Source organism: Anolis sagrei, chromosome 12, assembly GCF_037176765.1.
Source record: "Anolis sagrei isolate rAnoSag1 chromosome 12, rAnoSag1.mat, whole genome shotgun sequence".
NCBI lineage: Eukaryota > Metazoa > Chordata > Lepidosauria > Squamata > Dactyloidae > Anolis > Anolis sagrei.
This window is the reverse complement of record NC_090032.1, coordinates 2621817-2638549: the sequence shown is the minus strand read 5'-3', so window position 1 is coordinate 2638549 and position 16733 is coordinate 2621817. Positions and strand designations below refer to the sequence as shown.

At 45.8% G+C, this 16733-nt stretch overlaps 1 protein-coding gene across 1 annotated transcript in view; it reads left to right on the top strand.

Moving 5' to 3' along the window:
• The first annotated feature begins 8024 nt into the window (after nt 1–8024).
• Nucleotides 8025–16733, top strand: part of LOC132764218 (uncharacterized) — a 38262-nt gene continuing 29553 nt past the window's right edge. Inside the window, exon 1 of the mRNA XM_060758113.2 lies at nt 8025–8138. The gene's annotated coding sequence lies outside the window, so the exon portion shown is untranslated. The remainder of the gene's footprint in view (nt 8139–16733) is intronic.

Below are 16733 nucleotides of genomic sequence, written 5' to 3'. Positions count from 1 at the left end.
AACCTCCATATGGGACAGGGGGAACTTCTGAAGCTTCCCTCTCCCTCTGTTGTTGACTGTTGGTGTGATATTTATAATTTTTTTTCACTGATTAAACAAACAACAGCTATAAAACTTGCCCCAGACATGCGGAAATAATAACAAAACAATTTCGAAACAATTTCGAAATGAATACAAAACGAATACGAAGCAATTACGAAACGAATTGAAAAATTCGTTTCATTTTTTAGATGCTCCTGAATGGTTTGTTATCGCTTCGTAACCAAAAAAAATAACGAATTTTTAATGAATTACGAAATTACAAAATGAAACCGCCCAGCCCTACTATCTATCTATTAGGCCTGGGTAACAACGGAAAAAATTGTTTCTAAAATCGATTCGTTTTTGGGGTTTTTTTGCGTTTCGATATTTAAAAGAATTCCGAATTTTTTAAAAAAAAAAGTTCGATATTTACGAAATTTTGTAAATGGTAAAAAAATTACAAAACAATAACGAAACAATAACGAAACAATAATGAATCGATTCATTAATGGCGGACGCAACTGCGCAATACGCTAAAAATCCTCCAAATGGGACAGGGGGAACTTCTGAAGTTTCCCTCTCCCTCTGTTGTTGACTGTTGGTGTGATATTATAATTTTTTTTCACTAATTAAACAAAAAACAACTATAAAACTTGCCCCAGACATGCAGAAATAAGAACAAAATGACCTCAAACCAATAACGAAACGAATACATAACGAAATACTAAGCATTTGCGAAACGAATTGAAAAATTCGTTTCGTTTTTAAGTTGCTCCAGAATGGTTCGTTATCGCTTCATTAAGAAAAAATAACGAATTTTTAACGAATTACGAATTAACGAAACGAAACCGCCCAGCCCTACTATCTATCTATCATCTATCTATTGCAGCGTTTCTCAACCTGTGGGTCCCCAGATGTTTTGGTCTTCATCTCCTAGGTCTATCACTCTATCATCTATCTATCTATCAGGACCTGAAGGTAGGCCTCTCTTAGGTCTATCACTCTATCATCCATCCATCTATCTATTGCAGTGGTTCTCAAACTTTGGGTCCCCAGATGTTTTGACCTACAACTCTCAGAAAATCTGGCTGTGATTTCTGGGAGTTGTGGGCCAAAACACCTGGAGACCCACAGGTTGAGAACCTCTGCAATAGCCTCTCTATAAGTTGCTTGGTTCCCAGGTGGGCCATCAGAGCTAAAGGTGTTCTGGAAAATTGACTTAGAAAGTTGGCTAGAAATAGAGAAGTGTAAATGCAACCTTCCCAGAATGCCTTTAGGTTGGAGAACTCAATTAGGAACCAAATTCTTCAGAAGAGACCATTTGACCTTCAGATGTTGATGAGACCATATGCCTCCTTCCTTCCACTGCTGCGCCATCTCCAAAGAACGCCAACTACGCCAACTTAAGGGTTGGTTATGCCAATGTGATGCAGCAACAGGATTCCTGGTCTGGTTATTATTATCCTGATTATTGTCAAAAATATGACATTATGCTCCAGCCTTCTCCAACCAGCTGGAGAAGGGTTCAATTACCACCTTTTTAACATTGAAGAAACACGAAGGATGGCATTCTTATCATTTATTGCAACAGAACTCACCCTCACAAACCGGGAACCAAACAATTAAAATCTAACCGGTAGAGCAAATGTGACATTAAATTGTGGTTGAGCATGAATTTGTGTCCTCCTTGTGTGGGGGGAAGAGAAGTGGCTCATCTCCCAGATCCTGCCCCCAAAGTCTTATAAAAAGGTGAACAACCCAAGGCAACAGTATCTTCTTGCCTTGCCAACTTGGAGGTTGTCTGAGATGCACCACAGGATGCAGGTGAGACCAGTTTCTGAAACGATATTTGGGTAGCACTCTTTTATTTCAGTAGAGGATTCATTCCTAACTTGTGTTTCACCCAAAAGAAGGAAGATAGCCAGAGATATACTATGTGTTATTTTGTAGATGATTGTTGTGTGAATTATGTATTGAATCTAGAACAGTGGTTCTCATCCTGTGGGTCCCTAGATGTTTAGGCCTTCAACTCCTAGGTCTATCACTCAATCATCTATCTGTCTATCAGGACCTGAAGTTGGAGAGAGTTCCCTGGTCAAAGTAGTCCCCGGTCAAGTGGTCCCTGTTCAAAAAAAAAAAAGTTGGGAACCACTAATGTACACATTGATAAAGTCATATTGATATACAGGGTTAGTCAAAATGCATAGGCCAATCTGCCATTCAATTGAATGGCTTATTGGCCTATGCATTTTGACTAACCCTGTATTTGTATCAATAGTTGTTTGAAGAATTTGATTTCTTGAGTGAACACCATTTGCCACAGTTTTCCTCTATTTCTTGCAGTTGTTGTTATTTGTTGTTGTTGTTTATACCCTGCTTTATCTCTCCCAAAGGGGAATCAAAGCATTTCATTATTTTTTTTAATAATAGAGCACTTTTATATATTGTATTGACAAATGTCCTAGAGATATATCAACGTGTCCATATGAAAAGCTACCTTAAGATTTTTGTATGTCGTATTTATTAGGCCTGGGCGGTTTCGTTCGTTAATTTCGTAATTTGTTATTAATTCGTATTTAAATTAGCTTATGATCCAATATTGAGCCATGCAGGAATAGTGTGAGGAGTAAATTAGATTCGAAACAATTTTTTCAATTTATTTTGTAATTATTTTGTAATTATTTCGTAATTATTTCGTAATATTTTGGCATGTCTGGTGCAAGTTTTATAGTTGTTGTTTGTTTTATCACACCAACAGTCAACAACAGAGGGAGAGGGAAGCTTCAGAAGTTCCCCCGTCCCATTTGGAGGTTGTTTTAGCATATTGCGCAATCTCATCCGCCATTAACGAATCGATTCGTAATTATACAAAATTTCGTATATTTCAAAATTTTTAAAAGAAAAATTTCGGAATTATTAAAAAAAACAAAACGCAAGGGCACCCTAAAAACGAAACGAGTTTAGAACCAATTTTTTCCGTGGTTACCCAGGCCTAGTATTTATACACATACCCTAGCTAGGAAGCTTAATTCTTTGGACTGCAACTCCCAGAATCCTTTAGTTGCCATAACCACTGGCCATACTGGGGTATTCTGGGAATGTTTTCCCAGTAATAACTTCTCCAGACTCTAATCTTTATGTTCATCAGCTTCCAGGGCAAGAACGTTGTATTCTATGCAGGATTGAGCATGAATTCTCTGCTCAAAGACATTTGAATGGCGCAATTGCAAATGCATTCAATTGCCCCAGTCCAGTATGTGGTTCGTGTTTGACTCGTTTCCTTGATTTCTCATTCCAGTGCCAACGTAAACCACCACAAAGGATGTCTGGCCAAGGCCGAGGCTGCTACGCAACATGTCCCTCATCCACAGTGATGATACAACCACCGCCATTCGTTCTGACCATTCCAGGACCCTCTCTTTACTGCCCCACTAAGCCGTTTTGCATAACACAACAAAGCCACCGTATGCTTGGTGGTGGAGGAATGGGAGGCGGAATGGGAGGTGGAATGGGAGGCGGAATGGGAGGTGGAATGGGAGGAGGAATGGGAGGTGGAATGGGAGGAGGAATGGGAGGAGGAATGGGAGGCGGAATGGGAGGTGGAATGGGAGGAGGAGGAAAAGGAGGAAGAGGAGGAAGAGGAGGTGGTATTTGTGGTGGTGGTAGTGGTGGTGGTGGTAGTGGTGGTGGAAGAGGAGGAGGAGGAGGAGGAAAAGGCAAATCTACATTCTTGCTCTATGACGATGATGCCTCCTCTTGCTGTGACAACCCCGCACCTCTGGAATACTTCTATGAAGAACCAGAATCAGAACCAGGATATGGTTCGGGCATCGCAACCCTGTACCGTTCCAGGTTGAACCTGCCTAACAACTACCCGCTCTTATAACTGACCAACAGCAAAGTCATAAGGAAATGAAGAGAAGACGGACAACCTCTTTCAAGTAAATTTTCACCAATTCTCCCCAATCCCTGACTTTCGCCATGAAGAACTGTGACTGGAGAGAAGTTCTGAAAGTCACTTTTGGAAAAGTCAGGTCTTGGAATGAAGGGTCTTTCCTTCTGGTATATCTTGTCTTTCATCATGAACATTATAGATTTCTCATTTTGGAGCTCAAAGATTTGTTGAACACTTTTGTAATCTGTAACTATGTGATAAGCAGGAGGAGAAGTAAAGAGGACAAATGGAAGGAAGATGAAGAAGTAGTAGAAGTCCATTTGTTGTTGTTGACATAATGTTGTATCTTTGCTCCACTACGATTATACTGTTGTTCTTTCATCCCACTTGATCTGTTCTCAGCACTGTTTTGAAGGCCCATGCAATGTTCTCCTTTCAACTTCACTCTATATTAAATCTTGCAATTCATCGTATGCCTCCCGTTGTTTCTGTTGTGTAATGTCAATGGTTATGGAACCCAACTTGTGATGCTAAGTATACGTAGGATACATCTACACTGCAGAGATCTCCAGCGCCCCATGGCCTTGATGCTGTCCACAGGGATGCCACTCTCGGCAGCTGCTGTAGCTGCTCCTATCCTGAAGGAATGTCCCCCAAACTCGCCCTGTGGAAGGCCCAGCTGCTTGAGTGACCCATGGAAAATAGCCGTAAACTGATACCTCGTGAGGGGGCTCCCGTCTTGGTGTACAAACAGCAGGCCTGGGGCGGTGCCACGTACGGCCAGGAAATTGGCGAGGGTTCGAACTGGGCATAGTTGCCCTACCTTAGATCCCTTGGTGGCGAGGGAGACCCCTCCCCCTCCCCCCCCGGTCTGTCTTGGACCTCCGAATTCTAATAGACATGGAGGTGCCCTGGATCGCAACATCCCCTAGTTGCAGAGCCCTACCCGATGTGTCTGTCTTGGCATTGGCTACAACCTCCCCCAGACGAAGGGCCCCAAAGAAAGAAGTGGTGAAAGCTGCCCGAAACAACTTAACCTCGTAATGCGAAGTGCATATGCTCCTGAGGGTCCTGGTACCTGCTAGGCCCTGTGCAGCCTATTTAAGGCTGCTGGGCACAGGGTGCAACCAGCCCCTGGCCAATGCCAGGAGCTGGGTGGGGCTGGCCGCTGGTTGGCCAGCTAACCCAGTGGCGGGAAACTTCCCACCACACAGGGGCTTCTGGGAAGGAGAAGCCCCTGCTACCAACATGGCCAGAGGGAAGGGCACCCCCCACCGCAACAGGCCTTGCCCGGTAAGTTGGGCAATGAATTTGCATGTGGATGGGTGACACTCCTCCCGCCCGCAGAACCAGAGATGACACGGACACATAGATGGAGTAAAAATGGTCACAACTTAATTTATTAATTACAGGAACACAGGGTTGGCTGCTAGGCATGGGTTCTGGATCAAGATCGATCAGCCCGCTGCTGACTGATACCTGATGAGTCCAACAGTGGGCCCACCGGCACAAGACACAGCACCCCTGGAAACCGCCGGATGCTCCCTCCCTGACCAGTAGGGGAGGGGCAGAACCAGATCCAGGGCCCATGCCACATGCCACAAAAGGGGGGGGGTGGGCCACCATGCTCCTTGCTGCCAACCCTGGTTGCCTGCAACCAATAAAAACACCTGATTCCCGGACACCCGAGCACGAAGAGCCGAGGTATCTAGCCAATGCTATTGGGGCCCAAAGTTCTGAGTTCTGAGCCTGCAGGACGTTCAAATCTTGGCTCGTCCTCTGGGTGCCTTCCTGTCGAGCCTCGCCTTAGCGGCCCATCGCATGGCTGACGCTCTGCTCCTAAGTCATCCCGTTGGATGCTCATAAGGAAAATGTGAATAATATGAAAGACCCAGAAGCATGGCTACCTGAAAACACAATATAATAGTATCCCCTTTCACACTATATACTGTAATGCTGGTTATCTTGGATATCTCAAAGGCTATATTCCAGAACCTTCTGGAACATCAAGGATGATTCTAAAGTCAATCTCCATCCTTCAGAACCTCAAAGATTCCATTCCAGAACCTCTTGGAACATCAAGGATGATTCTAAAGTCAATGTCCATCCTTCAGACATTCAGTCATGCCAGAAGCTGAAGATCCTTTCAAGTTATAGACCAGTGTTTCTCAACCTGGGGGTCGGGACAGGGGCGGCTCATCCATTACGCAAAGTAAGCGGTCGCAGAACACTTTTTTTGCCAGGGGCGCAGAGGTGCCTCTGTAAATGCCCCTCGACTGCCACTTGAGGAGCGTCCCCTCAGCTCACAACAGCCCTAGCAGTCCGAGGGGAGCCTTGGCATTCTTGCCTCGCTGCGAGGAGATCCTCTTCCCAAAGGGGCCGGGCCCTTGAGCCTCGCCTAGCCCCTCTCGTTCCTGCTCCACCCGGCCACCGGTGCGCAAGCAGAGCCGGCGCTCAATCGTTCTCTGCGTTCGATCCCTTCCCCATGACCGGCTCCCTTTCCTGATCCCCTGGCGCTCCACCCGCCTCCTCTCCTCTCCCCAATCTGCGGGTGGGCCAAGGGGCGGAGCCACTGCGCCTGGCCCGCTTCGGGTTCGGAGGTGTGTCTGAAGACCCCAGCGTGTGCACCAAAAGTCGCATCTTCTCCTGACTTTCTCTTCAGCCATTGGGACCGAGAGAGAGAGAGAGAGAGAGAGAGAGAGAGAGAGAGCCCCTCCGGCTGGAGGTATCTCCCACCTCCGCTCCCTCCTTTGTTTATGCGCCTTCCTTCAGGAAAGGTGGGCATCTCCACCTCTCTCTCTCTCTCTCTCTCTCTCTCTCGGTCCCAATGGCTGAGGATTCTGCTTCAGAATCACAAGGTTAGAAAATAGGCTTGGGTAACCACGGAAAAATTTGGTTCTAAACTCATTTCGTTTTTAGGAGGCCCTTGCATTTCGTTTTTTTAAAGAATTCCAAAATTTTACTTTAAAAAATTTCGAAATATACGAAATTTCGTAAAATTATGAATCGATTCGTTAATGGCGGACGCGATTGCGCAATATGCTAAAAAAACCTCCAAATGGGACAGGGGAACTTCTGAAGCTTCCCTCTCCCTCTGTTGTTGACTGTTAGTGTGATAAAACTAACAACAACTATATTATATTATATTATATTATATTAAGAAGTTCCCCCTGTCTCGTTTGGAGGGTTTTTTTAGCGTATTGCGCAATCGCGTCCGCCATTAACAAATCGATTTGTTATTAACAAAATTTCGTAAATTTCGAAATTTTGAAAATGGAAATTTCGGAAGTCCTATCAAAATCGAAACGCTAGCACCCCCTGGAAACGAAACGAGTTTAGAACCAAATTTTTTCTTGATCGCCCAAGCCTACCAGGGGTCCTCAAACTAAGGCCCGAGGGCCAAATACAGTCATTTACCCAGCCCTTAGGGTCAACCTAAGTCTGAAATGACTTGAAAGCACACAACAACAATCTTATCTCATCAGCCAAAAACAGGCTCACACTTCCTATTGAAATACTAATAAGTTTATATTTGTTTAAATTGCTCATTTTAATTATTGTATTGTTTTTGTTTTTTGCACTACAAATAAGATATGTGCAGTGTGTACAGGAATTCATTTTTTTTTCAAATTATAATCCGGCCCTCCAACAGTTTGAGGGACTGTGACCTGGCCCTCTGTTTAAAAAGTTCGAGGATCCCTGGTTTAGATACACCAGAGTTATCCATTCCTGAAGTCCTCTCCTTCTCTACCTTGTGGTTTATCAACAGAGCTGAAGTACATCCAACAAGCAAGTCATATATTTGCTAAAGTCAACCAAACAATAACCTTACGCTCTTTGATTTAGGGTGTCCTTTGCACTATTCCCTTTAGAGGGTGCTATATGCTCAGGAGGAACCAAACATACCATGGAAAGAGAGTATGATTAATTTTTAATAATACCTCATTATCTTTGAGAATATCTTTTGTTTGCATCCACATCCGCTGGAGGCTGAGAAATAATTACCGTAATGGCAAACCTGCTGAGCACAACGAAAAATGGCTTCAAAGGTGTGGGAGGAAGATTGAAAGGCAATGCATAACCTCAATGAGAGGGACTGCAACGAAGAAAAGTATCTGTTAGTCTGTGGGCTTGTCTACACTCGTAAAACAACCTGCATTCACCTTGAAACCTACACTGGCAGTCTTCAGAAGGACCAGGGGCGGCTCAACCATTACGCAAAGTAAGCATTCGCAGTAGAGTTGATTTTGCCCAGGGGTGCTCTTGAGGTGCTCTTGAAGGAAAATAGATCTTGACATATGTGAGTTGTAGTTACTGGGATGTATAGTTCACCTAAAATCAAAGAGCGTTCTGAACTCCACCAATGATGGAATTGAACCAAATATGGCACACAGAACTCCCACGACGAACAGAAAATATATATTAGTGATTGGTTGGGGTGGGGGGCAAAATACTCTTTGCTTACCATTGAAAATTACCTAGGGTCACCTCTGAGAAGGACTGGTAAGTATGTGTAGAATAGGGATTTTCTGCACATACTGCTGTTAGGTACAATCACGGAAAATGTGGTCAATGGAGTGACAACGGATTAGAGGTCTTTGTTGTTGGGTAGGAGAGGGAATATCCTCAGGTCTTCCAGTTGAGTAGGATTGAAATACCGGTCCTACTGAGCTGTTCTTTATCCTGACCAGTACTATGAGTAGGTTGGACTGAAATATGTGCCTAGCTTGATGTCTCCAATGGATTAGAGGTATTATATCTTTTGTTGTTGGGTAGGAGAGGGAATATCCTCAGGTCTTCCAGTTGAGTAGGATTAAAATACCCGTCCTACTGGCCTGTTCTTTATCCTGACCAGTACTGTGAGTAGGTTGGACTGAAATATGTGCCCGGCTTGATGTCTCCTTTGGCAAAAGTTATTATTTCTTGTCCGTCTTCCTGTTCAGTTTCAGGGCACATGTCTCCTCCATGTCCCACTTGGAGGATACTAGGGTTGTGCATTTGGGGTCAACTTAGACCCGTTTCATGTCTCAGCTTTCGGTGAGGGCCCCAAAACAGAAGGGCTGATTTCATACTCTAGAGGCACTCTCTTTCCAAGGAGAATGAGTGTGTAGCATGGCATGCAGGCCCAGAAAGCATGTGCACCTGTCACTACAGCTGAGAGCCTTTTACTCTAGAGTAAGAGGCACTCTCTTTCCAAGGAGAGTGAATGTGCAGTGTGGTGTGCAGGCCCAGAAAGCGTGTGCACTTACCAGTGTCTGCATCCGAGCGCCTCTTACTCTAGAGTAAGAGGCACTCTCTTTCCAAGGAGAGCAAGTGTGCAGCATGATGTGCAGGCCCAGAAAGTGTGTGCACTTACCAGTGTCTGCATCTGAGCGCCTCTTACTCTAGAGTAAGAAGCACTCCCTTTCCAAGGAGAGCGAATGTGCAGCATGCCGTGCAGGCCCAGAAAGTGTGTGCACCTGCCAGTGTCTACAGCCGAGCACCTCTTACTCTAGAGTAAGAGGCACTCTCTTTCCAAGGAGAGTGAATGTGCAGTGTGGTGTGCAGGCCCAGAAAACGTGTGCACTTACTAGTGTCTGCAGTTGAGGGCCTCTTACTCTATAGTAAGAGGCACTCTCTTTCCAAGGAGAGGGAGTGTGCAGCATGACGTGCAGGCCCAGAAAGTGTGTGCACTTACCAGTGTCTGCATCCGAGCGCTTCTTACTCTAGAGTAAGAGGCACTCTCTTTCCAAGGAGAGCGAGTGTGCAGCATGACGTGCAAGCCCAGAAAGTGTGTGCACTTACCAGTGTCTGCATCCGAGTGCCTCTTACTCTAGAGTAAGAGGCACTCTCTTTCCAAGGAGAGTGAGTGTGCAGTGTGGCATGCAGACCCAGAAAGTGCGTGCACTTACCAGTGTCTGCAGCCGAGCGTCTCTTACTCTACAGTAAGAGGCACTCTCTTTCCAAGGAGAGTGAGTGTGCAGTGTGGCATGCAGACCCAGAAAGTGCGTGCACTTACCAGTGTCTGCAGCCGAGTGCCTCTTACTCTAGAGTAAGAGTAAGAGGCACTCTCTTTCCAAGGAGAGCGAGTGTGCAGCATGGTGTGTATGCCCAGAAAGCGTGTGCACTTACCAGTGTCTGCAGTTGAGGGCCTCTTTCTCTAGAGTAAGAGGCACTCTCTTTCCAAGGAGAGTGAGTGTGCAGCATGGCGTGCAGGCTCAGAAAGCATGTGCACCTGCCAGTGTCTACAGCTGAGAACCTCTTATTCTAGAGTAAGGGACACTCGACTGCAGATGCACATGCTTTCTGAGCCTGTACACCATGTCACACACTCACTCTCCTTGGAAAGAGAATGTGTGTGTGGCGTGCAGACCCAGAAATCACATGCGCCAGCTAGTGCCTGCCACCAACCACCTCTTACTCTAGAGTAAGAGGCATTCATCTGCAGGTACTAGCAGGTCTGCATGCTTTCTGGGCCTGCACGCCACACATGCACTTGCAAGGAGACAAGTTCTGGTACTCAGCTGCAGACGAAAGCAAGCTTGGAGCCAGTATCGTCTCCAGCTTGCTTTCGTGTTGAGCTGATTTTCATGTAGGAAGGGGGCTTCCCGTTTCTTGCTCCCAAAGAAACGGGAGAAACGAATTCTGTGCACAACTCTAGAGGATACTATTGAGCTCTTAGCTTAGTCCTACCTTGCAGAAACACATGATGGCATTCCTTCTACAACAAAGACCTTTTTTCAGTTTTCACTCCATTGATCACCCTACAGTGCAGCTCAAGTCTCCATAAGAGATGGGTTGAGGGAGATAAATGCACATGTGTTTATGGTATGACTCCTTGTCCATATAACACCTTACTGACTGAGATACCTTCAACCCTTCATTTCTCCGGAGCCATGGTTTAGAAGACATCTGAGGAGAGCAAAAAAAATCAGAAGCTGTCATCACTTTCTAGCTCTCCATGTCCTATAATTTCCTTTGGATGGAGACTCCAGCCATCCCTTGCTGTGAACATCTTTCATTCTCCAGTCCTCGACTAACCGGTATGGCTTCTTCACAAGGGCAACTCCTACATTGTGGTCAGAAACCAGACAACTTTTCTACGTTGTTTCCTTTAGTAAACAAAACCTCCGGAAAGTGATCTAATGAGAAAGTTGTGCTTTCAACATCAGAACTCGGCAGTGAATCAGAAGCCATCTAAGTTATCATATTTAATTAAATTTCAATCCCGCTCTTTCTCAAAGACATGAAGGTCTCTCATCACTTTGTCCTCATATAGTAGGGTTGGGAGGTGTATAGTAGGGTTGGGAGGACAATAGCTTTCCTTACAAACACGTTGTCTTTACTGAAGAAGCATTCATTTCAATCATGTGAGGTAGTCTTGCGTGAAACATGGGGATCGACCTATGATCTTCCCGTAAGCTTCATGGAAGGAGTTAGGGATGGGAAATGATTTAGTTGGAGGACTCGTTTCAACAAAAATAGCTCAGAACTTGTTGGGAGAAGAAATACTGTCCTCAATGATCTATATGCTTCTGAGGAGCAAAATGTGGTCCAAGGTACACATTGTAAAATGTACAGGAATATAACATATGCACTAGAAATGGTTGGCTGAGCACCAACATGAAGGTCTACATTTGGTCCTTTTGTGATTCTATTGTGGAAATGTAAAGAAATCCTGTTAACTAATCATGAAGATGTGGACTTCTTCTGTACTTCTGATGCACATTAAGTGCTTTCATCATATTCTGGCATTCTGAGTTGATATCTCAATATTGGTGCCCATTTCTTGTTGGGCCATGGTCCACTTTACTTACTTAGGTGATCCCTCATTGTCCAAGTGAAGTTGTCCTCCAAGTGCGGTGTTCTGGCTGTAGGTATGTAGGTGACTCTGGAGACCTATTCTTGACCTGCATGTTCTCCCGCAGTGAGGGTTTCCAGGTGGAAGGCGGTCTCGGTCGAGGTTGTCTTGACATGCCTTCCTCATGGCACATTTCTCTCTTTCGCCCTCCATTTGTGCCTCTTCAAATTCTGCTGGTCAAAGCTGACCTCCCGCTAGACCGCTCAATGGCCAAGGCTTCCCAGTTCTCAATTTCTATGCCACAGTTTTTGAGGCTGGCTATGAACCCATCTTTCAATCTCTTTTCCTGTCGTCCAACCTTCCATTTTCCGTTCTTGAGTTCAGAGCAGAGTAACTGCTTTGTGAGATGGTGATCGGGCATCCGGATAACGTGGAGTTCATGACGGAGGACCATCGCTTCAATGCTGGTGGTCTTTGCTTCTTCCAGCATGCTGACTTTTATCCACTTGTCTTCCCAAGAGATTTCCAAGATTTTCCAGAGGCAACGCTAATGAAATCATTCCAGGAGTTGCATGTGACGTCTGTAGACTAGGCTTGGTTGATCAAGAAAAAAAAATAGTTCTAAACCCGTTTTGTATGTAGGGGGCGCTGGAGGTTCGATTTTTAAATTATTTCCGAAATTTTCTTTAAAAAAAGATTGGAAATACCAGGAAATACAATTTGTTTCCTTTATTTCGTTAATGGAAGGTGCTCTTCCCTCCCTCCAGAACCATTAAAATCTCGCAGTTTCCCTTCCTTTCCGTGCGTCGAGCTTCCATGCAGAAGGAAGAGGTGGGCGTGGCCAAGCGCAGTCCTCCTTGGAGGCCTCACCCCCAGCGACCAAGCACAGCGCTCCTTGGAGATTTTAAAACTAACACTTTTGAAATCTCTCACCTTTCTTTCTCTTCCCAGGCAAGCTGTCGAAGGGAGAGGTGGGCGGGGCCAAGCACAGCACTCCTCGGAGGTCACTGGGGGCGAGGCCTCCAAGGAGGGCTGTGCTTGGCCACGCCCATCTCCTTCCTCTTTGCATCAGCGGCTTTGCGAGATGGGCTTTGCGAGGTGGGCATGGCTACTCCCAGCTCTTCCACATCGCCACTTGTCACTAGGGAGGTCGTCACACCCACGTCGCAAAGCCGCCAATGCCAAGAAGAAGAAGGTGGGCATGGGTAAGAATAGCTGTTCCTGAAGGCCACGCCCCCAGCATTTACGATTCATTGGCGGAAGTCGTAAGGAAGATGGCGGACGTGGCTTCCATATGGTAAAAACACTTCCAGGTTTCCAAAACGTGTCAATATCGCTTCTAAAGGTAATTATTTAACGAATTAATAATGAGATAAGAAATTCACGAACTGGATCTACTGTAGACAGTCCACGTTTCACAGGCTTAAAGCAGGGTTGGGAGGACAATTGCTTTATAAACAAGCACTTTGGTATCCCTACGGATGTCCTGGTCCTCAAACACTCTGTTCTTCATTTGGAAAAATGCTGCACTCGTAGAGCTCAGGCGGTGTTGTATTTCAGTCTCAATGTTGACGTCTGTAGACAGTCCATGTCTCACAGGCATATAGCAGGGTTGGGAGGACAATAGCTTTAGAAACAAACCCCTTGGTATCCCTACGGATGTCCCGGTCCTCAAATACTCTGTGCTTCATTTGGAAGAATGCTGCACTCGCAGAGCTCAGGTGGTGTATTTCAGTGTCAATGTTGACTTTTTGTGGAGAGGTGGTTGCCAAGGTGGCAGAAATGGTCAATATTTTCCAATGTTACTAATATCACCATTACACAATGGATTCCTTATGTGGATTCAACCATCCAAATGTGAAGATTGATTTTGCCATTTTAGACAAGGGGTGCCATTTAATTACGCTGGATGAGTATCCATAGATTTTGGTATCCACAGACAGTCCTGGAACCAAACTCAAGTAGATCCCTCCCTCGAATGTCCCAAAATGCCCTCTAGGAGAGCATTTGGACATTCCACCACGACATTTTTGTCTCCCCAAGGCAATCTTTAAAAACAGGAAATTAACAAATGGCGGCTTGAACTCATTTCCTGTTGTTTGAAAAAAATGCCTTTCCTGATGCTACAATGTTCTTGGAAGATCTAATAACACAGTGAAGATGCTCTCAAGGCATTTTGATTTTGTCATTTGGGAATTGTAGTTACTGGGATGTATAGTTCACCTACAATCAAAGAGCATTCTGAACTCCACCAAGGATGGAATTGAACCAAATATGGCACACAGAACTCCCACGACGAACAGAAAATATATATCAGTGATTGGTTGGGGGGGGGGGGTGCGCCAAAATACTGTTTGCTTACCGTTGAAAATTACCTAGGGTCACCTCTGGCTGCTCATCCAAGCTGTTGGAGACACAAGAAATAGGGAATGAGGAAGAGGGAAAAATGAGTTTAATGTTTTTTGCAAACCATATGTTTAGTTCATCCATTGCCAAAGCTTTCCGGATCCCAAAGTAGGAACATTATGAGGCTTCCTGGAAGTATTCCTACTTTGTTATATGAGGCAGTAATTTTACTTCTGGAACCATTACAGGTGGGGAAGAAAACTCCATTGACCCATTAAATTAAGATTGACCACATGGGTGATAATAGTGATGTCAAGCACCCCCCCCCCCCCCAAAAAAAAATAAGGGATAGTAACTTATAGTTCTGCAAAGGCCACACAGTAGGGGGTTTAAGTCTTGGTCACATTGCCAAGGTACTGACAACAACAAGGACCCCACAAGGCTTTCCCAAGGACCAGCTTCGACCCCAGCATGGCAGAATTCCACCCAATGGCTCAGTGGGAAATCAACAGACTTTCCTCTGCCTAAATGTTTTGGACTCACAAGGACATCTTTCCCGCTCATGAACTTCCCCTCAAAATGAACTATGGACTCATATTGCTTGAAAATAATTTCTTTATTAAATTTCCTTGGCGAGTGGGATGGGGAAGGAGATATTTGATATGAATTTCTGTGGATTTCTGTATTCCCCCATGTATTCTCCTTATTCTTGCCCTGACACCCAAAACCTATCACTCCTTCTCTTTCCCCTTGGGTAAATCAATCCAGGAAGCGGCCAGTTGTTAAAAGGGCAATCAGGGGAACAAAAGAAACTCATATCCCAGAACTCTGGCAAGGACAATAGAACCTGGAAACTCTATGAAGCTCCAGGATAAAGGCCATCGGGCTGGGGATTTCCTTCTGCAGACTTTTGGCCATTTCACAACAGGAGCGAGACGCCCTTCAGGGGGCCGCCTTCCCAATGTTGTTTACTTCATTCAAAACCGGACATTTCCCCGGCCTCCCCTTTTGTGCCTTATCTGATTGTGGCAGGAAGGCCAGGATGAGAGTAATCAAGGATCATCGCAACTCCACTCAAGGACAATAGACTGGGCATCGTATCCATTGATTCATTTGCCGGCTCATTGTTTCTGTTTTCATCCCGCCTCTCTCAAGGCGCTGAAGCAGGGAAAGCTCTCCCATTGGAGGGAAGAGGGAGGGAGTTTTGAAACTTTCAAACCTGTGTTTTGCTATAAATATGCTTCTGATCAATGTACTGGTATGCTTGCATGTGAATGATCACTGCAATTGCATCCGCTTCAGCTGAATCACTCATTAAACCTCGATGCCTCTTCTTCGCCTTGGCAAGAGTCTCATTTCAATTATTAATATTAATAAAATGGCTGGAATCAGGCTTCTCTGACGGCTCGCCAAGGTCATGGGCCCTCTTTGGTGCGGTCCTAGGGGTCTCTCTTACTGGGGAGACCCTCCTAAAGTCTGTATTGACTTCAATAGCATGGTTCTCCTGATGTTCTTGGATTTCATTCCCCAGTGTTCCTCGCCATCTTGGGTGGTGGAAGTGATGTTCAACAATAAAAGGCATGGCCCGACTTACCGGGCCAGGGACGTTGTGGTGTGGGGTGTCATCCACCGCCATTCTCACCTCAGGGGGCTTCTCCTTCCCAGAAGTCCCATGGGCTGGCAGGAAAGTTTCCCGCCGGCCAGCCAAGCGCCCAATGGCCAGCTGGCCACACCTCGCCACTGGTGAGGTCAGTGCTGGCCTTTTTCCTCCTCTTGGGCAGCCTATTTAAGGCTGTCCCGAGCCTCTGAGCAGCTGAGCAGCTGACCCATCCCACCCTCCCTGCACGTTTATTGTGTTGCGGTTTGTGGTTAGCTTGATTTTGTTAACTTGTCTGGGTTAACTTGTTCATATGTTTATTTTGTGCTTCTCGTCACAACTCCGTGTTGGCGGTTGGCATGGGCCCTGGATCTGGCTTGGTATCCCTCCTTACTGGAAGGGGGGAACGGCTGGTGGTCTCAGGGGGTGCCTAGTTTATGTGGGCCCGGTATTATGCCAGCAGCACCCTAGCGTGTTTTGTGGTATTGGTCAGCAGCGGGCTGCCCGATCCGGATCCAGGACCCATGCATGGCTGCCAACCTTTGTTCCTGTTATCAATAAATGAGTTGTGGCCCTTTTTACCCCAAAACGTTGTGTGTGTTTTATTGGGAGGGCTGCGGGAGGTGTATCGCCCATGCACACGCAACTTGGATGACCACACTATTACCACCCCGTGCTGTATACAAATAGGAACAGAAATATGCCATTGACCTTCTTTGGTGACTAGAGTTGAGTATGCAGGGTAAACCTTGACCTGTTTCATGTTCCAGTTTTTGGTGGGGGCCCCGATCCATTTTTGGGAACCCCCCTGAAATCAGAAGGACAGGTATCTGTTTTCGCTCTGAGGTGCAGAAAGAGCATTGGCCTATTATGGGGGGAGGCTTCGCAGGCTTTAGGCATTGAAGCTGTTTTACTTTAAAGGAGAGAGACACTCAGCTGCAAGCAGGCACACACTTCAAGGAGGCTTCTTACTAACTCCAAGGAGGCCCCTCGGGTGCTGGACGAGTGTCTGGCCACTGTGGCTGTCTGGATGAGGAAGAACAAGCTGAAGATCAATCCCAACAAGACAGAGGTCCTCCTGGTTGATCGTAAAC